The 25,855-nt window shown below is 38.0% G+C and overlaps 1 protein-coding gene across 3 annotated transcripts in view; it reads right to left on the minus strand.

The window, feature by feature from the left end:
* The window catches only part of BMPR1A (bone morphogenetic protein receptor type 1A), a 215,331-nt gene that overhangs the window by 92,615 nt on the left and 96,861 nt on the right, over nt 1-25,855 (minus strand). For 2 of the 3 annotated variants that reach the window (XM_003418596.4, XM_010598257.3), the window contains exon 2: nt 24,042-24,156. The gene's annotated coding sequence lies outside the window, so the exon portion shown is untranslated. Of the gene's footprint in view, nt 1-23,499; nt 23,607-24,041; nt 24,157-25,855 lie in introns of all 3 variants that reach the window. The other variant, XM_010598256.3, reaches the window with a different exon arrangement.

Consider the following 25,855-nt stretch of genomic DNA (forward strand, 5'->3'; position numbering starts at 1 on the left):
TTCCTCTGATATATACATAAGTTGGTGCAATTTTTTCTTCAGAAAAGTAACACCAAGGCAAAATTACTCAAAAAATATAAATAATTTCTTTTTAATAAAAATCTTCAGTTTCACAAACAGCAAAAAGGCTGAACCAGCAGTTCAATCAGAATAAAAAACAGGAAAAGGTTGAAGTCAGTTGAAGAAACAGACTGAAGTCATTCTTTGCTCTTCCTGTTAAGCCCCCAACCCTTAATTTTCAGTTTGTAGCAGTAAGGTTTGGGAACTTTCAACAAGTTGGCCAAGTGCCAATTCCATAAAGTAGCAAGGAAAAACCTCCCCTTTCCAGGGGTCCCTCCCCCTAGGCAGCTCCAGGCGCCGGGTCTGAGGAGCTTTTCTGAGAAGGACTAGACTCACTGCAGACTTTCTGGCTCCAAAGTCATTGTTTGCATGGCTGCTTTGCTGCTCGTTCCTTATCCAGAGCCTGGATTAGCATAAGAATATTGTCTTTTCCCCAACATGCAACTCATCAATTCCTTCCCTATTTCTAACCCTGAGCCCCATCAACCCCTAAGCTACTATATACACACAACTGGAACAACAGTACTCAGTTATTTCTATATCAGTGTAAAAAACAATCACCCAAATATAAACCCTTAAGACAATAAAATGCTTAATAGTTGTGTGAGTTCATCTGTGGTGATACATAGCAATATTACAAAAAAACGCTGCCTTGGAATCCATACTCTGAGAACTGACTATGGATGGAAACACTCCCGACTGCAGTCTTTTGGAATATCTGACAAGAATACCCATCAGGAGCAAAGAGAATCAACCACATAGCTCAATTCTGACCCACAGGAGGGATAGAGAAGTTCCACTTTATAAAGTCTCCTCTAACTGCTGTAGCTTCATCAATTGGAGGTGACTAATTCCATCATCACCCCTCAACTTGCTTTCTGACTAGATTTTACCCTTTTTTTCTTAATGCCCAATTATTTATTCAAAGTAAATCATGTTAGCTTTAATCTTTGTATTTCTGCTCAACCCCCTACCCCCACCCTCAGGGCAATTCAAAAGCCCTCGCCTTCCTTCTATGCCAAGATCCTAGTCTCCCAAATACAGATGTAAACTGTCCAGGAACAGACAGGTGAACACAACCTAACGCAGCATTATATACGGTCGATGCTTGTCTATGTTTTATATCCCTCACTGGCGGCTTCAATATTAGATGTACTATAAATGATCCTAGGTTTATGAAGTATTTTAAAACACAGGAGATAATCTATTTTCAAAACAGCATGCAACCTTGTATACCAAATTCCCTAATTTTTCTCCTTTAAAACTTTTCTGGTTTTTAAGACAAGCAAAAAAACCTCACAAACATTTAGGACCAGATTATGCTCTACATCAATCTTCGGCACCTCTGAGAAGGGATTCTTAATGCCACTGTTAATTCAGGGAATATGGGTGTTACTCTGTGTTTTCTTCTGGAATAAGCACTAATGACCAAAAAGCAGGTAGTTGCTGAACTGCCTGGAAGGGAACAGATATTGGTCATCCCTACAGGCATATTATGGGCAATGGTAAACAATACAGTCTGTGTTTCTGCACAGTATTTTTAGAGATAAAACCTGTATAATGTGGTGAAAAATTCAGGATCTAGGCCTTTTGTGCTGATTAAATGAGAGAAACTCATAAGTAATATTCAAATGGTAACAACTTATGTTATGCTGTTGTCTTTATAATTTGCAAATTAGTTTTATATACACTATCCCATCTATATGGCCTTACAGTAAGTAAAATTATTCCTACTTTTACAGAGATAAGGCAAGTCCAGGGAGATAAAAGACATGCCAAATTTCATACAGCTAGGAACTAGAGGGAAACCCTGGTGGCATAATGGTTAAGAGCTACGGCTGTTAACCAAAACATCAGCAGTTTGAATCTACCAGGCACTCCTTGGAAGCTGTACGGGGCAGTTCTACCCTGTCCTATAGGGTCACTATGAGTGGGTTTTAGTAGCTAGAGGGACAAGCTAAAACTCAGGTCTTGTAACCACAGGGGCAGTGTTCTGTCCAGTATACCATGAGTAAGTACATCAAAAGGGAAACAGGAAATTATTTTATTGATCTACTATAGATTTTATTTAATCCTCACAACTCTGCAAGAAAAAAGTGAAGCTCGGTGACATTAAAAAACTTGCTCAAGTTCACACAACCATTAAGTGGCAAGACAGCTGCTGACAAAGTCCAAATTCCATTCAACACTGCACACTAAGGGGCTGGCGGGAAAGTAATGGGGGGGGGGAATACTGTGTCCATTATAATACTGTGTCACCTTTGAGCAGAAAAAGTTCACCTTTCTACCCATATACTGCACTTTGTGGTGCTGGAGCTGGGATACCCTAACAACCTATCTTTCAAAACCAGCTGGCTCCCTGATGGGTTCTGCCAACTGGAAAACCAGAGAAAGCTGGAGAAGGGGAGAAGGAACACCTGATTTTATTTGCTGTTCCTATCAGAGTCACCTGAACATCCTTATCCACCCCAGTTGCAACAGCTGGTTCCAGTTTCTGTCCACACGCCCAAAACCAGCCTCATGGCCCCGCTTCAAAGATACCACCAGGTCTGAGTCTTAGCTCTTCAGGATTCTTCTCTGAGCTTTCTAGGTACCCACAGAAGCTGCGCTGTGCTCCTTCCACAGAGGTCTGGGTCATGGCTCCATGGGGGCACACCTTTTCCAAGCTTCTAGGTTCTGAAATCTCAACCTCTTAGGGGTGGTAGCTGCCTCCCACAATTACTATTTCTATTTAACCCCAGTACTCCTTTAGCATTTTCAACCCTCTAATATTTGTGAGGAGCCCTGATGGCACAGCGGTTTAACAGCTTGGCTGCTAACCAAAGGTCAGCAGTTCGAATCCCCCAGCTGCTCTGTGGAAATGCTATGGGGCAGAGTTCTACTCTGTCCTACAGGGTCACTGTGAGCCGGAATCAACTGGACAGCAAACTGCCAATACCTGTGTAACCAATTCCCTGTATCAAATTCTCTTTATTAAAATAACCATTGTAGCTTCAGCTTTCCTGATAAAAGTACTTTCAAGGAATAGGTTCAAAGAAGAGTAACAGATGACTATATATACACACATACATATCACATACACATTTTCGTATGTGCACTTACTTCACCGAAGAGAAACCAGCAAATATGTCTCATACCTATCTAAGTGGTTGTAAAGTATGTCTTAATGTATAAAGCATATTCTAAGATAATTTGACTTTAGAAATTCTTCCAGACTCAGCTGCATTTCATTTTTCCTTGCCACAAATTATTTTAACTTGTAAAAGTTAAAAAGTTTTTCAACACTGGTTAGATTTTCTACTAATGTCTGTGACCCAATTAAAAATGGAACACTAAATTTGGCTAACAAAACAGATTTCTCTTTTTCCTAAGTAATACTACACTTAATCAAAGGACTTTTCAGTGTGTCTTAGTCTTCGTTATCTAGTACTGCTAATAACAGAAATATCACAAATGAGTGGCTTTAAGGAACAGGTATTTATCGTCTCACAGTTTAGGAGGCTAGAAGTCTGAATTCAGAACACGGGCTCTAAGGGAAGGCTTACTCTCTTTGTAGGCTCTGAGTGAAGGTCCTTACCTCTTCAGCTTCTATTTCTTGGTTCCTTGGCGATTCCTGAGTGGATAGGCCTCTATCTTCCCCCACGTATGAGTCCTCCCTTCTGTGTCTAACCTGTTCTTTATATATCAAAAGTGACTGGCTTAAGACACACCCAAACTGGCATGGCCTCATCAACATAACAGAGAAAACACAACTCCCAAATGGAATTACATACACATGTACAGGTGTTAAGATTTACAACACTGACTTTTTGGAGACACAATTCAATCCATTAACACAGGGTAACTCAGTAAATCACTGTGGTCAAAAAATTAATTCAAATGCTAAATCTGTCTTTAAGAGGAATATAACTAATTTCTAGGACTAGCCCCCCCCAAAAAAAAAAAAATCAAAGCAAAACATCAAAAATAGCAACATAAAAAAACAAATCTAGGATGGAGCTTGAACACATTAAGCTAAGTAAAATAAGTCAATCACAGTAGGACAAATGACCTGCCTAATATATAAAAAGACAACAAAAGCAAATGTATATAGACCAAAGTTTATTAGTGGTTACCAGGGGTGAGAGGGAAGATGAAAAGGGGGGAGGAATGTTAAAGGTGACAGAAAAATCACATGGATTAAGGGTAGGGTTGCACAGTCAATCATTGTAATTGTCAATAAGTTGTACACCTAAAAAAGGTAAAGAGCAAAAGATACATTTACAACAACAACAAAAAAGTAGCTGCTGAGGCTGCTCATATACAACCAAACACCTCATGGGATGTGGTTCCTTGGTTTAGAGGTTTGGGGTCATTGTTTCATGGGACACCTCCTGTTAATTGGCCTAATAATGTGTTCAGTGTTTCTGTTGTATCTCCTAATTTGTTACATAGTGACTGGGATCTTAAAAGCTTGCAAGTGGCCATCCAAGGCACAATTGGTCTCTATTCGCCTGGAACAACAGAGGAAGAAGAGTCAGGAATAAGAGAAGGATATGGAATGTGTGGCTAATTGCCTCCATGAACAACTGTCTCCTTGGCCATGAGACCAAAAGAACTGGATGGTGCCTGGCTACCATTACTGAACATTGTGATTAAAGATTCTAAAGAAGAATCCTGATCAAAAAGGGGAAAACATAGAACAGAATTTAAAATTCTAATGAATCCCACACTTCCTGGAGCCATGAAGGTTACAAGAACTCCTGAAACTACTGCCCCGAGATAATCTTTAAATCTTAAACCAAAAATATCTCCTGAAGTCTTCCTAAAGTCAAACAATACTTCAGCTTAACTAGTAAAGAAAGTCTGCCTTGAGCATTGTGCTCTTTTAAGATCTATTTATAAGGGATGAAACTGACAACAGTAACTAGAAGGGCAGTGAGTTTATATTAATGGGGGAGGAACAACTCGGAAAAGGAAGGTGAGAATGGTTGCACAACTTGAATGTAATCAATGTCACTGAATCGTACATGTAGAAATTGTTGAATTGGTATATGTTTTTGTGTATATTCCCAACAAAAATTTTTTTAAAACATGAATCATATTCTTAATGTGTTAACCATAATGCTCTAACACCCCCCCAAAAAATGTAAAAAATGAACCATTTCTCTCCACTTTAATCTCTATTTACACTTAAAAAAAAATTCATAGTGCACAGGTATCCCCAAAGCTCCAGGAGCTTGTCCTAGGCTAAGCTAATCAGCCTGTTCTATCCTCTATGCTACAACGAGGTTCAGGGGTGAGGTGGTCTAATACATTCTCAGCAACTACTAAGACATGAAGTCCCCTGGTAATCTATGTGGTTAACTCAATGGGCTGCTAACTGAAAGGATAGAAGTTTGAGTCCACCCAGAGGTGCCCAGAAAGAAAGGCTTGGCAATCTACTTCTGGAACAGCAGCCACTGAAAACCCTATGGAACACAGTTCTACTCTGACACATAGGAGGCCACCGTAAGTCAGAACAGCTACTGGTTTTATTTTACAGAGATAGTCACAATTTCAGACTGAGTACGAACATTGAAACAGCAGCACCAGAAACTGCTGGCAGCTATGCTGGAACCAGGAGGGGAGCCAGAAGGCACAGCCATGAGACTGAAAGAAGCCAGACTGCTGGAGACATCAAGAAGCCCCTCAAGAAGCCTGAAATAATTAATGGTCTTTTTGGTTAAGTCAATAGCTTGCCTTTGTGTTTTAGGCCAGAGAGAGTCAGTTTTAGTGTTCAACCAAAAACATTCCAGATGATATGAAAATCAAAGGGAAAGGCACAATTGGGTATTCTGGTTTAGACTAGCAAGAAATTAGGAACTTTTGAATAAAGACAAATGTCTTAGTAGAAATGATACTTGATAACACATATGCAATAAAAACACTGTAGGCTGGTATAAGAAGGAACTAATTACTTTTCAAACAGCTTAAACAGTATAAAAATTGACTTAATACTGTTACCAGATCTGTCCTCTCACCCCTAAATCTGCCCCATTCACAGTGATCCTAGTAAAAAAAGCACCTTAGATCATATCACTCCTCTGTTAAAATACCCAACGGTTCTGCAACTAATTCCGAGGAAAACCATAATTCTGCAATGGCCCCAAAGACCCTACACTCCATCCACACTGGGCTCCTTGTTGCCCCTTCAGTAGGCCAGTCGTGGTCTGCTGCAGGACCTCTGTACTTGCCTGTGTCTGCCTATAACATCCTTCCCTAGGACAGCTGTATGGCTTATACCTTACCCCTTGCATGTTTTTAATCAAATGTCCCCTTCTTATTTACTGTGTCCTTGACTACCCGATTTAAAACTGTGAGCCCATCCCCATTTCTGCCACTCCAACGCTCCATCCCTTGCTCCTCTTCTTTAGGACTCATCATCCTCTAATTTGATATATAATTTTACTGCAGTGGGTTTTATATATATATACACACACACACACACGATTGTCTTCCCCTATTGCCACAACCAAAAACGTACGCTCCGTTCCACAGGGGCACAGATTTTAGTATTTTTTTTTCAGTCTGTATTTTCAGATCTTAGAACACTGCTTGGCACATAGTGGTAAATTCGTATTTGCTGAGGAAATGAATGAATATAGTAGAAGGCGTTACAACGTTATGCCCATCCCTTTTACTTTTATATACAAACCAGACTTTCCCAAAGGAGCAGTGTTGTGCATAAACTATTCCATTTCCTTATCTCAACCCAACTGAAATGATACAAAAACCATGCCACTTCCTTTAGCTCACTTCAAGCCCTGACTTGTGTCAAGATCCAGTAAGGAAAATTTTCCACTGTTTTCACTGTATACACTAAACTCGAGATATAAATTAAAAGGTCATAAGAAAGGTTTGTATAAGTAAATATCGCTTCCTGGGATCTAAAATATTGCTTAAGGCAAACAATGGCTTAGATTATACTCTTACAGTACCACATCATTCGAAGTTAGATAACTGTAGAAACAATCACAGACAAAAAATATAGTCCTTCTTTGGGTACAAACACACACAATGTAGTCTGATAAAGAGAACTTCAAAGAGCTAGTTAAATTCAACTGCAATCTTCCAGTGAGCGACAGAAGTAAAGGTTCAGAGGTAAAGTTTACATGTAAATTCTAAGTCTCCAACTGCCTTGAATAAAACCAGAGGGTGTTAAAATCGGATTGTAAAAAATTCCTTCCTGACAAGCATGAACCACAAACTCTAGGGAACGAAAACACGGCAAACCTGTAGACCTTAGAAACAGCACCCTTGAGATTACAAATTCATGTTGTATTAACGTGAAGCCCAAGAATTTAGAAATCCAAGAATCATTCTCCCCCATGGATGAAACACCGATATTTATTTTTGATTTTCATAAACTAATAGAATCCGCCAGGTGCTCCTTGGAAACTCAATGGGGCAGTTATACTCCGTCCTATAGGGTCGCTATGAGTCAAAATCGACTCGAGGGCACTGGGTTTTTAATAGACTTTAAGAGCAGTTTTAGTTGTACAGAAGATTTGTACAACAAGGACAGAGTTCCCAAATAACCCTTTCATCCCCTACCCTAAGAGTTTCTCCTATTGACACTCACTCTGCATTAGTGTGGTCTATTTGTTATAACTGATAGACCATTAGTATGGCCTTACTATTAATATTAACTCAAGTCTATAGTTTATATCAGGGTTCATTCTTTGTGTTGTGTAGTTCTCTGGGTACTGACAAAATGCATAATGCCATGTATCCACCATACAGTGCCCATACAGAGTTAGTTTCACTGCTTTAAAAACCCTGAGCTCCCCCTGTTCATCCTTCTCTCCCACCCCTCGAAACTCTGGCAACCACTGGTCTTTTTAATGTCTCTATGGTGTTACTTTTTCTAGAACGTCATATAGTTGTAGCCTTTCAGACTGTGTTCTTTCACTTAGCAATAAACATTTAAGTTTCCTTCATGTCTTTTTGTGGGTTTAGAGTTCATTTCTTTTTACTGATAATACTCCATTGTATGAATGCACCAGTTTATCCATTCAACCTACTGAAGGTCATCTGGGTTGCTTCCAAGTTTTGGCAATTATTAACACAGCTGATATAAACACTTGTGGTAGGTTTTTGTGTAGACATAAGTTTTCAACCTAGGAGGGCAACTGCTGGATCTCCTGGTGAGACTGTTTTTATGAAGTTCTTTGTAAGAAACTGTCAAACTGTCTTCTGAAGTGGCTACACTATTTTTGCCATCCCATGAGCAATGAGTGAGAATTCCTATTGCCCAACATCCTCACCAGCATTTAGCTTTGTCAGTGTTTCAGATTTTTAATACACGTCAGTGGCATGTCATTGTTGTTTTACTTTGCCATTTCCTACTGACTTTTGATGTTGAGCATTTTTTCACATGCTTATTTTGTCACTGTATATTTTCTTTAGCGTGGTGTCTGTTCATGTCTTTTGCCCACTTTTTAACTGTCTTTTTATTGTTGAGTTTTAAGAGTTCTCATATATTTTGGATACAAGTTTTATTGTCAGGTATGTGTTTTCCTAATATCCTCTCCCAGTCTGTGGCTTCTCTTTTCATTCTCTGAACAGTATCTTTTGCAGAGCAAAACATACTAATTTTAACAGAGTCTAACTTTTCAATTTTTTCTTTCATAGCTCATGCTTTTTTAGTGTTATATCTAAACACTCATTAACAACTCAGGCCACCTAAATTTTCTCCTATGTTATCGTCTAGAAAAGGTCCCTGGGTAGCATAAACAGTCTGCGCTTGACTACTAGCCTAGAGGCTGGTAGTTCAAATCCACCTTGCAGCACAGTAGAAGAAAGGCCTGGTGATCTCCTCCATAAAGACTATAGCCAAGAAAACCCTATGGAGCAGTGCTACTGCCTAACACGTGGGATCACCCGCAACCAGAACTGACTCAACGGCAACAGGTTTGGGTTTGATCTTCCAGAAGTTTTATAGTTTTGCATCGTGCATGTAGGCGTATGATCAATTTGAGTTCATTTTCATAAAATGTGTAAGGTTAGTGTCTAGGCTCATTTTTTCCCATATGGATGTCAATAGTCCCAGCATTACTTGTTAAAAAGACTACACCTACTCCTCACTTACAGACATGGTTAGGCTCCAAAGACCAGGTTGTTATATGAAAATTGGAATTATGGGAAAATGGAGCATGACTACATCAGATCACAAAATGGAGAATAATTACATCATTACATAACTACTAAACCACTGAGAATCTCATGGCCCAGCCAAGTTGACACATAACCTTAACTATCACAGCCAGCATTATTCTTGCCTTGCAGCTCGGCATTCATTACTCCCAGACATATGTTGTTACTGCACAAAACAGACAGTAGATTTTTCTTACCGTCATACATGCAAAATGTTGGATAACAAGATAGTGGATAAGTAAGGAGTAGGTATATTCTTTCTCCATCGGATTTCCTTTAATTCTTTGTCAAGACAACTTGACTATATTTGTATGGATCCATTTCTCGGCTCTATATTCTGTTCCATGGATCTATTTCTCTCTTTTTTTGGTCAATATTATGCTGCTTTGATTAACAGTGCTTTACAGGAAGTGCTGTAGTTAGATAGTATCAGTCCTCTTTTTTCCTCTTCAGCACTGTGTTGGCTAATCTGGGTCTTTTGCCTTTCCATACAACATTTAGAATCAGCTTGTCAACATCCACAAAGTAGCTAGCTGGGATCGTGATTGCAATTACACAGAATCTGCAAATCAAGTTGGGAAGAACTGACATCTTAATAACACTGAGTTCTCATATCCCTGAAAGTGGAATATCACTTTATTTAGGTCTTCTTTGATTTCTTTCACCAGAGTTTTATAGTTTTCCTCATATAGACCTTGTATCTATTTTGTTGGATTTATACCTAAGTATTTAAAGTTTTTTTTTTTTTTTTAATGCTAATATAAATAGGGTTAATCCCAAATTTCAATTGTTCGTTGCTGGTATACAGGAAAGCAACTGACTTTTGTATATTAACTTTGTATCCTGCAGTCTTGCTATAGTAGTTTATTAGTCCCAGGGATTTTTTGTTGACTCTTTGAGATTTTCTACACAGACAATCACATCATCTGTGTTTTTTTCTTCTTAATCAGTATACCTTTCATTTCCCTTTCTTGTCTTACTACATTTGCCAGGACTTCCAGTATGATGCTGATTAGGAGTGGTAAGCGGGGACATCCTTGCCTTGTTCCAGATCTTAGGGGGAAGCAAGTAGTTTCTTATCATTAAATAAAAATGTTAACTAGTTTTTCGTAAAACCAAGCTTTTGAAACCAAGTTAAGGAAGTTCCCCTATATTTCTAGTTTACTTAAATTTTTATCATGAATGGGTGTTGAACTGTTCAAATGCTTTTTCTGTATCTATTGAAATGATCATATAATTTTTCTTCTTTAGCCTGTTGATGTGATGGATTACACTGACTGATTTTTAAATGCTGAATCAGGCTGGCATATCTTGAATAAATCCCACTTGGTGGTGGTGTAATTCTTTTTACACATTGCTGAATTTGTAATATTTTGCTGAAGATTTTTGCATCTGTGTTCATGAGAGAGACTGGTCTGTAGTTTTCTTATAATGTCTTTGATTTTTATTATTTGGGCTATGTTGGCTTCACAGAACCAATGAGGATATATTCTGTTTTCTGGAAACGATTATAGACAATTAGTATCATTTTTTTCCTTAAGCGTTTGGTAAAATTCACCAACGAAACTATCTGGGCCTGATGCTTTCTGTTTTGGAAGGTTAATTATCGATTCTATTTCTTTAGTAAAGATAGGTGAGTTTTGGTAGATTGCATCTTTTACGGAATGGGTCCATTTCATTTGTCAAATGTGTGGGCATAGAGTTGTTCCTGACACTCCTTTATCATCCCTTTAATGTCCACAGCATCACTGGTGACGGCCCCCCCTTCATCCCCCATCTGTAATCTGTATCTATCATCCTGTTGACCCCATGGGGCACTCTCCTCTGCCCGTAGGGTGGGTACAGTCACTGTGAGTTGGAATCTACCCGACAGCAAAGGGTTTTGGTATAACCTTGTTTAGCCTGGATAATGGTTTACCAATTTTATTGATCTTTTCAAAGAACGAAAGCTTGATTTTGCTAATTTTTTCTATTGATTTCCTGTTTCCTGCTATAGTTTTTATTTATTTCCTGTTTACTTTGGATTTAATTTGTTCTTTTTTTCTAGTTTCCTAAGGTGGAACCTTAAATTGTTGATTAAGGATTTCTAACATATACACTGAACAACATAAATTTTCGTCTAATTGCCACTTTTGCTACATACCACGCAATTTGATGTTATATTTTTATTTAGTACAAAAGTTTTTAATTGAGACTTATTTTTGACCCATGTATTATATAGATTAATGTTGTTTAATCTCCAAATATTGAGGCTTTCTAGCTATCTATTTTGTTGATTTCTAGTTTAACTGCACCGTAGTCTGAAGCATTATGTAATTTCTAGTACTTAAAATTTGTTAAGGTGTGTTTTATATCCCAGAAAGTGGTCTTATTGTGGTAAATGTACCAAGCGTACCCGAGAAGAATGTGTATTCTGTTGATGCTGGATGAAATATTCTATAAATGTTCATTAGATCCAGTTGACTGATGGTGCTGCTCAGATCAACTATACACTTAATGATTTTCTGGCTGCTGGATCTGTCACTTCCTGACAGATAGGTACTGAAATCTCCAACTGTAACAGAAGGTTCATCTATTTCTCCTTGCAGTTCTATCAGTTTTTGCCAAAAGAATGTATTCTGATGTTCTGTTGTTAGGAGCATATATATATATATATATATATAAGTATTAAATCTTCTTGGAGTCACTTCTCCATTATGTAATGCTACCTTTACCCTGAAAATTTTTCCTTGTTCTATAGTCTGCTTTGTCTGAAATGAATAAAGCTATTCCACCTTCCTTTGATTAGTGTTAGCATGGTATGTCATTCTTCATCCCTTTACTTTTCATTTGTGTTCTTTATATTTAAAGTGGGTTTCTTGTGGAAAATATACATCTTGGTCTTATTCTTAATCTACTCTGACAGTCTGTTGTCTTTTAATTGGCATCTTTAGACCATCCACATTTACACTGATATAACTGGTTTAATATCTACTATGTCTGCAACTACTTTCTATTTGCTGTGCCTGTTCTTTGTTGTTGGCTCCCCCCCCCACCTTTCTATTCTATTTCTGCCTTCTCTAGTTTTAAGTGAATATTTTATATGATTCTATTTTCTCCCCTCTCTTAGTATATCAATTATATTTACTTTTGAAGTATTCCGTGTGGTTTCATTAGAAGTAAGGAGCCCTAGTGGCACAATGGTTAAGTGCTGGCTGCTAACAGAAAGATTGGTGATTCAAACCCTTCAGCTGCTCTGTGGAAGAAAGAGGTGCAGTCTGCTTCCACGAAGATTACAGCCTTGGAAACCCTACGGGGAAGTTCTACTCCGACCTATAGGGTTGCTGTGTCGGAACTGACTCCTTGGCAATGGCAACAGGGGGATCCCAGAGTTTGCAATATACATTTACAGCTAACCTAAGTGCACTCTGAAATAACACTATACTGCTTCACAGGTAGGCCAGGTACCCTATAGCAGAGTATTCCCAATTTCTTCCTCTCAACCATTATAACACTGCTATTATTCATTTCACTTATCCATAAGTTATCAGCACTGAATACACTGTTGCTATTATTATTATTTGAACAAATTGTTATCTGTTAGATGAATTAAGAATGAAAAACATATTTTAATTTACCTTCTTTCATTCCTTCATTAATGGCCTTCCTTTCTTTATGTACACCAAGTTTCTGGCCTATATCATTTGCCTTCTCTCTGAAGAACTTCTAACATTTCTTGCAAGGTAGGTCTACTAGCGACAAATTCTCTCAATTTTTGCTTGTCTGAGAAAATCTTTGTTTCTTCATTTTTGAAGAGTAATTTATATACAAAATTCTACGTTAGTGGATTTTTCCCGTCAGGACTTCAGATATTTCACTCCATTCTTTATTTGCTTGCATGGTTTCTAAAGAGAAGTCTTTAATTATTACTCTCGATCCTCTCTAGGTAAAATGTTTTTTCCCTCTGGCTTCTTCCAATATTTTTTCTTTCTCTTTGCTTTTCTGCAGTTCAATACATTTTATTTTCTTTGCTCTGTACCATAAAATATTGTGTGCTTAAAAAGTGCTGGTTTAGGGTGTTTTCATTAAGAATTTACATGGCATGAGATGGACTTGGTATTATTTATCCTTTTTTCCCTTTCAGCATCTTTCTTTAAGCTCAGGCACCTTTCTGATTTTTTTCTGAGATACCTACCACTCAACATTGTTTGAGATATGTATCATGATGGATATATGTTGTTGTTGTTGTTAAGTCAGCCCCTGACTCACGGTAACCCCATTCACAAGAGAACAAAACACTGCTCAGTCCTGCCCCATCCCAATGATCTGACTATGAACTGGACCTTGTGATCCCTGTTACTCTGTGTTCACTACTATACAGTGTTCCACCAGAGGAATACCCTACAGCTGTATCTATCCATTTTCCTATGGATGGACATTTTAGGTTATTTCCAGTATTTTGGTATAACAAGCAATGGTGCAATAAATACACTTGAATAGATACTTCTTTGCTGCTGCTGCTGTTCTCAAGAAGATAAACCTGTAGGATAGATTCCTAGAACTAGGATTCTGGGTCTAGTGGTAGTTTTGGAAGATATTTTTGTTAGCTTCCTTACTTATTGTACCATTTTGCACTTCCAGAGGCCCAAAAATGATATAAAAAAAAGCTTGAAAATACTTCTGAAGAATACAGCATGAACTTTAACAAATGGAAAGCTACACACATCTCGGAGTAGACTTAACATCGTAAAGGCAAATTCTTCCTAAAACAACAAAACCTGTTGCTGTCAAGTCAGTTACGACTCATATCAACCCTATAGGACAGAGTAGAGGTACCCAATAGGGTTTGCAAGGAGTGGCTTACGGATTTAAACTGCCAACCTTCTGGTAAGCAGCCCAGTTCTTAACCATTGTGCTTCATAAGTTAATTATTAATCTAATGATATTCTCTTTATCACAATAAAGTTCCTTTTTATTCTTAGTTTGCCAAGAATTTTCATCATGAATGGTATTTAATTTCATGAAGTGCTTTTTTCTCCATCTATTGATATGATCGCAAGGTTTTTCTCCTTCAATCTGTTAATGAATTAATAATAATTCATATTTACAGCTTTTTAAAAGTTAACCATCAATGGTTGTCATTAAATGTCTACAAATTCTTTGATACTCCACTCTTTAAGAAGCGGAACCTTATTTCCTTGAGTGTGAGCTAGACTTAGTGACTCCGTCCTAACGAAAAGAATAAAGTGAAAGTGACAGAGTATGACTTCTGAGACTAGATCTTAAAAGCCACCGTACCTTTCCCCTTGCTTTCTTTCTTGGCTCACTTGCTCAGGGGGAGCCAGATGCTATGGTGTGAGGCCACTCAAGGAGTATGGAGCCCGTGGAGCGAGGAACTGAAGACTCTTGTCAGTAGCTATGTGAGCGAGCCATCTTGGAAGTAGGTCCTCCCCAGTCAAGCTTTCAAATAACTGCAACCCCTGCTGACAACCTGACAACTCATGAGATATCCTGAGGCAAAATCACCCAAGTAAGCTGCTCCTGAATTCCTGTAAGTTATTGTTTATTGTTTTAGATCTCTAAGTTTTAGGGTAATTTGTTATGCAGCAATGATAACATTCCATCCTTGTATACCTGAGAAAAATTCAATTTTGTCATTAGACATAAACTGTGTAAGTGTACTACTAGATTTGTTGTTAATATTTTGTTAAGTTTTATAACTCAGTTTATAAGCAAGACTGGCCTGTAGTTTTTCCTTCTTATATTACCTATGCCTGGTTTTGGTATCAAGGTCATACGAACCACATACAATAAACCAACGGACTTTCCTTATTCTGCTATTCTCTGGAACAGTATGTGTAATTTTAGATTTATCGATCTCTTGAATACTTTGATAAAACTCACCTTTAAAACAATCTAGACCCAGAGCTTATCTCTTGAGCACATGGGAAGGAGTAGATCTTTAATCCCAAATTTATTTTCTCTAATAGTTATAGAAATATTCAGGTTTTCTTTTTAGTCTGAGTCAATTTCATTAAGGTTAAACTTTCTAGAAAAGTGTCATCTGACTTAAACTGTACAATTTACTGGTATTCTCTTATTTAAAAGAAGTCTATTCCATGTCTGAAGTTACGAGCCCTTTCACATTCCCAGTATTATCTGTGGTGCCGATTTTATCTTGATCAGTCTTCCATGGGACTTTTATTAGCCTTTTGGCTTTCTTAACCTCCACTGTATCTTTTTTTTTTTTTCCTAATTTCATTTACCTCAAACCCAACTCCATCATTTATTGGCTAGAACTTTAAGTAAGTTTCACTCTGTGCCTAGTCTCTCATCTGTAAAATGGGATGGTAACAGTACTACCTTACAGGGTTGTTGTAAAGCATAAGATGAGTTAACTCTCGTAAAGCACAAGAAGCAGCGCTTGGCACACACCAAGTGCTCTACAAGGGTCGTGTGGTGGTTACTTGCCATTGAGTCAGTTCCACTCATGGTAACCTCATGTGTGCAGTGTGCAACTGCTCCGGAGGGCTTTCAAGACTGTTACCTTTCAGAAGCAAATTGCCAGAACTGTCTCCCAAGGTACCTCTGGGCGGGTGTGAACTGCCAAACTTGTGGCAATTAGTCAAGCACTTAACCATCTGCACCACCCAGGGGCTCCTCTACAAATGTTAGCTTTTATCTCTAGTATCTCCTATTTTCCTTCAGTTAAATTTATTCTATTGTTCTTAAGCGAAATTAATACTTGTTAGCTTATGAATATTTAATTATTTTTCAATAGGAGTATTTAAGGCTTCAATATATAGCACAAGTTTTAATATATACTAATTTTCATTATTGTTCAGTTCTAGATGTTTTCTAATTTGCATTATTGTTTTATTTTTGACAGGTAGGCTTTTACAGAAGTATGCTTTTAAATTTCCAAATACGTGCGCATGTGTGTACGTATAGTTTGTTATGTATTTCTAACTTAACTACATTTGCTGTCATGAAACATGGTTGGCATGATTATTTGAAATGTATTAGAAGGTGCTTTGTTGTTGCTGTTAGGTTCCATCAAGTTGATTTCAACTTACATCTGGCCCATGCGACAGAGCAAAACTGCCCACAGGGTTTTCTAGTATGTAATTTTTTTTTTTAAATTGTACTTTAGATGAAGGTTTACAGAACAAACTAGTTTCTCATCAAACAGTACACACGTTGTTCTATGACACTGGTTAACAACTCCACAACATGTCAACACTCTCCCTTCTCAACCCTGGGTTCCCTATTACCAGCTTTCCTGTTCCCTCCTACCTTCCAGTCCCTGCCTCAGGGCTGGTACGCCCCTTTAGTCTTGTTTTGTTCCATGGGTCTGTTCAATCTTTGGCTGAACGGTGACTCTCAGGAGTGACCTGATTACTGAACTGAAAGGATGTCTGGGGGCCATACTCTCAGGGTTTCTCCAGTCTCTGACAGGCCAGCAAGTCTTTCTTTTTGAGTTAGAATTTTGTTCACATTTTTCTCTAGCTCTGTCCAGGACCCTCTATTGTGACCCCTATCAGAGCAGTCAGTGGTGGTAGCCGGGCACCATCTCATTGTACTAGACTCAGTCTGGTGGAGGCCATGGTAGATGTGGTCATTAGTCCTTTGGACTAAACTTTCCCTTGTATCTTTAGTTTTCTTCAATCTTCCTTGCTCCCGAAGCAGAGTATCTTAGATGGCCACTCACAGGCTTTTAAGACCCCAGACACTACTCACCAAAGTAGAATGCAGAACATATTCTTTATAAACTATGTTATGCCAATTCAGCTAGATATTCCCCGAGATCATGGTCCCCACAGCCCACAGCCCTCAGCCCAATAATTCGGTCCCTCAGGGAGTTTGGATGTGTCTATGGAGCTACCATGACCTTGCCTTGTACAGGCTGTGCTGGTTTCCCCAGTATTGTGTACTGTCTTACTCCTCAGCAAAGTTTTCGCTTATCTACTGTCTATTAAGTCTTTTTCCATCCCCTCCTAACCATCAAAGATTGTTTCTTTTTGTATGTAAACATTCTCATGAGTTTTTACAACAGTGGTCTCATACAATATTTGACCTTTTGTGATTGACTTATTTCACTCAGCATAATACCCTCCTGATTCATCCACGCTTCACAGAGTCATCGTTGTTCTTTATCACTGTGTAATACTCCGTTGTGTGTATGCACCACAGTTTGTTTATCCAGTCACCTGTTGATGGGCATCTAGGTTGTTTCCATCTTTTTGCTACTGTGAACAATGCTGCAATGAACACAATGTGCATATGTCTATTCATGTGACGGCTCTTATTTCTCTAGGATATATTCCTAGGAATGGGACTGCTGGATCATATGATATTTCTATTTCTAGCTTTCTAAGGAAGCACCATATCGTTTTCCAAAATGGTCATATCATTTTGCATTCCTACCATAAGCTGTAATCTTTACGGAAGTAGATTGCCAGGCCATTTCTCCTGTGGAGCTACTGGGTGAGTTCGAACCACCAACCTTTTGGTTGCCAGCTGAGCACTTAACCATTGCACCACCAGGGCTCCTTCGGAAATTGCTTTACAACCTAGTAAATGGTTTATTTTCATAAAATGTTCTACACGTGCTTTCTAACAACTGTGTGAAGTGTTCCAGAATAACTTTTAAAACGAGATGACCTTGTCATTCTCTGTTTAAAACGCACAGATGTGTTCATTTCATAAAACAGAATTTGAAGGTCATATAGCAAGACATCAGAAGACTTTTACAATCTGACCTCTGCCAAGCCTTCTGGCACCATCTCCTCCCAGTTCTCCATACCCTTGTAATGCTACAACTGTACTTAATTCATTGTGGTCTCCTTGCCTGTACAGGCACTCTCCCTACTAGCCTTCCATTCTTTGGCACATCCTTTGTGCTCTTCCCTTTGTTCTTCAATAGGATAACTACAATTCATTTTTCAAGACTTAATCTATGAGTCATCTTTTGTAAGCAATTCCTGATCCCTCCGCACTGGGGTAAGTAAGGCGTCTCATCTTTTTACTTCTAGTGCACCCAAACATGCACCACAGCTGCATCACAGCTCTTCAACAACATTCATTCAAAAAGTGTTTATGATTGCTTAGTACATGCAATGGTAAATAAAGCAGCCATGATACCTGCTCACAAAGCTTATTTAGTCAGCTATTTTTTTTATTTTTTACTTTTTGCAACACTCCAGTTTCTACTGTCTGGCACACAGTAGCTAAACAAAGCAATAAACATTCAATAAATGTATCAATGGGATAAAAATATTTGTATCTCATTAAGGAAAACATAATTGGGGAGTTAAAGTATCTATAAAATAACCTAATATATTCTAACAGTTCTTTACAAGTATTAAATAAATAACCAAACTGACCGCCGTCGATTCAGACTCATAGCCACCCTATAGGGCAGAGTAGAACTGCCCCATAGAGTTTCCAAGGAGTGGCTGGTGGATTCGAGCTGGCGACCTTTTGCTTGGCAGCCATAGCACTTAATCACTACGCCATCAAGGATTCCAAGGGGATTCAAACTGCTGACTTTTTGGTTACCAGCCAAGCTCTTCACCACTGTGCCACCAGGGCTCTCCATAAGTATAATGACATCTAAAAATATACCTCCAAACCTTACAGTTATAGCCAGTTACTACCAACCTAACAATCTCTACCTAAGTACTAGCTCAAGATCTTCACTCCCATAATCACCAACTTCTAGTGATTTCTAAATATCAGAAAAAAGTAATTTAGATCCAAGTCATAAAATGACATACCTTTGTAGACTCAAAAAAGCTCATCCCAAATTATTTCTGGTGTACTCCATATTTTGAACTATCTTAGTACTCTGAATTATCATAAATAATTAAGCTCTAAGTTAACTAGCTTTTCTTATACCTTTTTTTTATACTATGAAGTAAGAAATCTAATATAAAATTATATTTACAATGAAGTCTCTCATATTGGTGCTAAACAATGGATCTACTTAATATAAAAAGCAGCCCTACCTTCCCTGAGTACATAAGGGTTGTAAATCTTATCAACAATTATCATCTTAAAAAAGAAAACTTTGAATAAATTTTTTACAAATAGTGCTAAAGAAAGATTAGGGGATGTTAAAACAGGTATATGCAGACAATTCAGTGTACTGAGTTGTAGTGCAAACCTCTACATTTTTTGAAGCAAAGACATGCCTTCTATAACACTGTTTGAAAAGCTGCTCCTGGCATGATACCGGGCCCTAGTAGAGAACCCAATCATGGAACATGAAGGACTATGTGACCAGAGCTACCCAACAGGATTAACCAAGTCACAGAGTCAGGCACAGCGGCAATTCATTGTATGCTAAGAATGGTCTATTTGGAATAGGGCCTGGGCAGGTCCAAAGGGCACTAGAAAATAAGAGGTGGCCCAAACTCCCACATTACCTTCCTCTATCACACTTCCTCTCTTCCCATGAATGGCTTTATAGTAGATGCCTGGTGAACAACTGACAAAAAGGCAAATTTGGTGCCCGGTTAACAGATACAAACCAAAAATGCACTGCTGCTGCTCTACAGTCCTACTCAGGTAACTCTGAAAGACAATAGTGAGGGGATATTCTCTCAGTGGGCACTGCAGAGGGAGAAATAACCATAGAAGAAAAAATATGGACCCTGCGCCAATGGAAGGAGCAAGACCGGAAAATAAGAGATAAGGAAATCTGGAGAAGCGGCATGTTGACAGTCCTATGGGAATTGGTACACAGTGTGCAGATCTCTGCCTCACGTTAATGCCCACCACAAATCACCAACTACAGAGGAGGCATTGAACTACATCCCCACTATGGATAGGATGTTTCGTCTGTGGATATTAGCCAGCTTCTGTCCTCACCCACCTCAAAGCTTAAGCAACGAGCCCATGAATGGAGTAGCCATAGAGGCAGAGAGGAAAGGCTTTACATAGGCCCAACAACAAGGGCTTTTCTTATCAAGGCTGACCAAATTCTTGCTCTGCTGAATGCCCAATTAATGCTCTACGCACGAGGGTGCAGAACTGACACTCCAGATGCAGGTTTGCCTCCCCTGCCTATATTACCCACTGCTGCCAGCACCACTATCCAAAGGCTTACAGTGTCTGACGGTGAATCAATACCTATTAGGGTCTCAAGAATAGCTGCAGTAGTGGGATTACAGCGTGTTCCACTGTTGTACTGGAATTAAAGTTCCAGGATAAACCCTCAATTAACGAAGAATGAAAGTCAGTGATAAATGTTCCTGGCTCCCTGTCCTTTGGTGAGACAACACTGAGGTGCATTCAGAGGGTCCCCAGGGGCATTGAACTCTAGTTGCCCACAGTGGTAACTAACTCATTAACAAACCCTTTATTAACATTACTCGCTTCTCTGTCTCATTTTTACCATTCTCTCACTTCTGTTTCTGTGGATCATCTCCCAAATAAACTATCTAGCCATAAGTCCTTTTCCCAGGCTCTACTTTCAAGGGAACCCAAACTAAGAAGTGGGGAAGCCGGGATTCAAACTAAAGCAATATGGCTCCACTGCCTGTGCTCTTTAAAGTAGTAGGACGTGGTGATACACAAGATGGGACACTAAACCTAAGCTGAAATCAGTGAACAAATGTACATACAACACGGAGAGACCTTGAAATTCTTGTGTTGAGAGAAAACTGTTAAAAAAAAAAAAACTTGCTTAATTATGTCAATTAAGTACACGAACACACACATCACAACACTATATATTTTATAAGGATACATACATTCGAAGACATATAGCAGATAAATTAGAGAGGCTTCCTATAGCAGAAGAGGAAAACGGGAGTGGAGATCAACAATAAAGGACATAAAGTAAATCAACTGAGGGGCCTTGACAGAGAACAAAGACAGTAATTTTAGTGCCATGATTTAAAGGTATGATTAAACTCAACTTTCTGAACCATAGTGGAAAAAACTGTAAAAACACTGTTATTATTTTAAATGGAAAAGTCAATATTACCTGTCATTCAGAGGTTATAAAGATAAATATTTAACTATTATAATTTTTTAAAAATTCATACATGTACCACCTAAAACTCACTCTGAATACCACCAGTAGTATATGTTCCACTCATCGGAAAACACTGCTGTAACTATTTTGAGATAAAAATGTTAGAAAGAATCTTTTTTAATATATGAGTACAAATATTGATTAATTTGATAGCTCAACTGGACTTACATTAAAGAAACAATAATTTGGTAACAGCTCAGGCACAAAATCTGACCTTTTTTGAGCCTTGCCAACAATTTTACAGATGAGGAAATTGAGATGTTCAGTGACTTGGCACATATTAAGAGTAAAGTGTAGTTCATATCATGTTTACTTGCCTATCTTCCACAGCTCTTTTTACCATGTTGTTGATGGTTGCCATCGTGTCTATTCCAACTCATGGTGACCCCATGTGTGCAGAACAGAGCTGCACCATACGGTTTTCAAGGCTGTCACCTTTTGAAGCAAAGTGCCAGGCCTGTCTTCTGAGATGCGTCTGGGTGGGTTTGAGCCACCAACCTTTTGGCTAGTAGGCAAGCACTTAACTGTTTGCACCCGACTTCTTCTAAGATGATTTTTTCTTCCTCAAAAACAATGTTTTGCAGTTTTATACAATGTATAATTATGAAACAATTACCAACTATTTTATTTTCAATATATAGTGTAAGAGTATTTCTATATATGCAAAGTCCTAAATCACTCATCAATTAAGAATTGAAAAGAATTCAATAAATGCATTAAAACAGGCCAGAAAACTAGGATCCAAATGGACTTGAAGAATTCCTTACATTTGCTATTATATGATGTCAACATTATCCCTACTATCTAGGCTTAAAAGCCTCTCTTTCCAATATCTAGTCACAAAATCAGTATCTCTTCTTCACAATATCTATTTCCATTTAGTCTTCTTTTGTTTTTTTCCTATTTCCATGATCACCACTCTGATTAAATTCTGATTACCTCATGACTAATGACTGCTAGAACCTTGTAACAAGGCTCCTTGCCTACTCACTCCATTTTTCTAATGAACATATGTCATTAATAGAATAATTTTTCTAAAATATAATTTTTGTCAGTCCAAGACCTCTATTACATTCCTACACATATTTTTTATCGATCGGCTTTTCCAGAAATATCCTTTAATTCTTTCTTGACCTACCTAAATTCTACCAACCCTTCAAAAACCAAAATCAAACCTGTTGCCATCAGGTTGATTCTGACTCATAGTGACCCTACAGGACAAAGCAGAACTGCCCTATAGGGTTTCCAAGGAGCACCTGGTGGATTCAAACTGCTGACCTTCTGGTTAGCAGATATAGCTCTTAACCACTATGCCACCAGGGTTTCCAAACCTTTCAAAGCCCAGCTCAAAAAACCTCGCCTATGTTCTATTTACTTCTCAGAAGTTGTAGAACTCTGACTAGAAGCATCAATTTATTCCTGTGGTATTCATCACTTCTGCCTAACAGTGTTGGTTACATATGCGCGAATCTTACTAACTACACTATACACTGGAGTGTGGAGACCATGTTCTTCCTTGGATGGTTTGGAAAGGAGATGATGAAAACATTCATGAAACATTATAATAAGGTAAAACTGACGGGACTTGGCCTCTTGTTAAGTGTTGGAGGCAAAAGATGAGGAATCAGATACAGCACTGAAATTCTGAGCCTGGGTGACAAAAAGACCCATTAACAGAAGAGGAGATCATTGCACGTGAAGCCTGAGGTATCGACAACTCAAGCCATGCTGCAAGCAGTTGAAAATACGGGTCTGACGCTTACAGAAAATGGCACAACTAGATATGAAGTTGAGGAGATCGCTTTAGGGGTAATTTGTTGAAATCAGGAGGTTAGAAAAGATATATACATCAAAAAAAACAATAACAGAAGAATTTCAAAGATAAAGCCTTGGGGAAGGTCATTATTTAAGAGGAATGGGAAAAAGAAAAGAGACTGTGAAGGAATAATTTAAAGAAGTAGAACTAGAAGAAACAGAATTTCAGGAGAGGAAAAATGGCAACTACTAGAGAAATCAAACAGTATGAAAACTAATAAACAAAAAAGTCACAGATATTTTTCAAAAGTGCAAACGCAGCCATTTGGCAGTAGAAAAAGGATGAGTGAATGGTGTAAAGTAAGTAGAAGCAGTGAGCACAGCCTACTACTTCAAGATGTGGAAGCACACACCACGTCATAAAACTGTATGTCCTACCTAGTTTTTAAAACACAGATCCCTGAAGAATTTGCATCTTTTACCTGATAATCTGAGTATGTAAATGGACTTCAAAGTAACAAATTTCATGTCTCGGTATGTGTTGTCTTAGAATGGCTACTTTCCTCCTATTCCTGGTTTACTGTAGTTCCTTTAAAAAAAAAAAAAAAATTGTATCTCCAAGTATCTATTATTCTAAGATCCTGCAATCTAAAATGTGTGAAAATTTCAGAATAACGTACACACTCATTTTTAATATTTCATTTTGAACTCTGTTCTGTAATCTTTAACAGGAAGAATATATAAAGTACTCAGTGCTTATTTTCTATCGTCAGAGTAAAGAAAAGGGTTATTACTAAGAAACAATACTTTTCACTACTAAAGAGATTCAACACTTGGAAGGGTGGGTAAATATATTAGAACTACCTATAAACTCTTAAGGAATGTGATTAAAAAAACTAAAGAAGCCAAAATAAAGTTGTGGCATTACACTATTTTATAATCAGTTTGTTTATAGAAGGGTTATTTCCAACTGTTAAGAAAATGAGAACCGTCATGTTTTTCTAAAGAACCGTTTTCTCCTTACCTCACAGACGCGGCTAGATAAAACTGTGCTTCCAATTCTCCCCAAACAGCTTGGACCTGTGCTTCCACCTCATGAATTCCAAGACAGTATTAAACTGATGCATATTTTCACAAATCTGTTCAGGAAAAAAAAAAAAGAAATATATTTAAGACTGAAAGAACTTTTATTTGTTAAAGGAGAAGAATACTAAAAATATATCATATGTGAAATTACACATTTTCACAGTAATAAACAATGAAAAGTTCTATTGTATTTTAGAAATCTATCGCTTTATCATTTTTTCAACCTCTGTCCAACAAAGTTTCCCATTTTTGAATATTTTCAACTTTACAAAGGTAACAGTAGTTCTGTGAAAAAAGTACTTAAAATGAAAAATTTCTATTAAGCTTTAGAAGAGAAACTCTCATCTGAATCTCAAAAAGCAGGGAACAGGTGGGAACAACACTAAAATCTAAAATTCTACAGTATTCAGATTCCTACTTTAACAAAAATGTATTTCACCACTATCTTAGTCGTAAAGTGCTGCTATAACAGAAATACTTCAAGTGGATGGCTTTAACAAAGAAAAATTTGTTCTCTCACAGTTTAGGAGGCTACAAGTCTAAATTCAGGGACACCAACGCCAGGGGAAGGCTTTCTCTCTCTGTCAGTTCTGTGGAGGGGGGCGTCCCTGTCATCAATCTTCCCCTGGTCTAGAAGCTTCTCAGCACAGGAACCCTGGGTCCAAAGGACATGCTCTGCTCCCAACACTGCTTTCTTGGTGGTATGAGGTCCTCCTGTCTCTCTGCTAGCTTATCTCTTTTATACTTCAAAAGAGATTGATTTAAGACACAATCTAATCTTGTAGATTAAGTCTTGCTTCATTAACATGACTGCCTCTAATCCTGTCTCACTTACATTACAGGGGTAGGGTTTTTTTTGGGAAAATCACATCAGATGACAAAATGGTGAACAATCACACACTACTGGGAATCATGGCCTAGCAAAATTGACACACATTTTGGGGAGACACAACTCAATCCATAACAACCATCTAGCTAGTAACTCTGTCAAATTTTGTTACAAAGTCCAAGCAACCAGTATTAATTTCATTCAATCTTCTACTTAGAACATTAGGAATTTTGAACACTAGAATTAACAGCACTGGCCTAAGTCCATGGGATATGTTTCAACCATGTTAATACCGCTAGAGGTACCCTCCTGCTTTAAGTGACAAATATTTATAAATCTAAAAGAAGAAAACCATTAAAAAAAACTTTTAATTTATTTAAAGACAGGTGTGCTGTTTAGTCAGATCTTAAAAATAACTCCATTAAGTACACCTTTTAACTGGCACTTCAAATAGCAAAATATTCTGTCTCATATTTGAAAAGTAAAATTAAGAAAGCTGTATGAACATTTCCTGTGTCCCACTGTAAGGTCAAATACTTATGCCTTCAAGTTCACTTAGAAGTATCATTTGTGTCACACTTAGAAATCGTGATTAAATTCCCATAAACTGGGGCAACCTCCAAAAGTCTAGCCTATCAGACAGCAGCCTTTCTTAAAAACAAGTCTCCACTCAGCAGATAAGCTGCCATAGTTCCAGGTTAAATCCTTCACAATCCAACTAAAGACAGACTGACCCTGAAAGCAATTACTAATACTTTGTCTGCTTCAGGAAACTTTAACAGTCTTCTCAATGTACTAGCTGCCCATCGCATAAGCAGGGCCCTAACATTTTTCAGGGTACTCAGATGACTATAAAACTCTTAGGCCATCACTCAGAGAAATTAGGCAAAGGGGTAGAGGGGTAGAATTGGAGACCTGGCATT

The sequence above is a fragment of the Loxodonta africana genome, chromosome 8, assembly GCF_030014295.1.
Source record: "Loxodonta africana isolate mLoxAfr1 chromosome 8, mLoxAfr1.hap2, whole genome shotgun sequence".
NCBI lineage: Eukaryota > Metazoa > Chordata > Mammalia > Proboscidea > Elephantidae > Loxodonta > Loxodonta africana.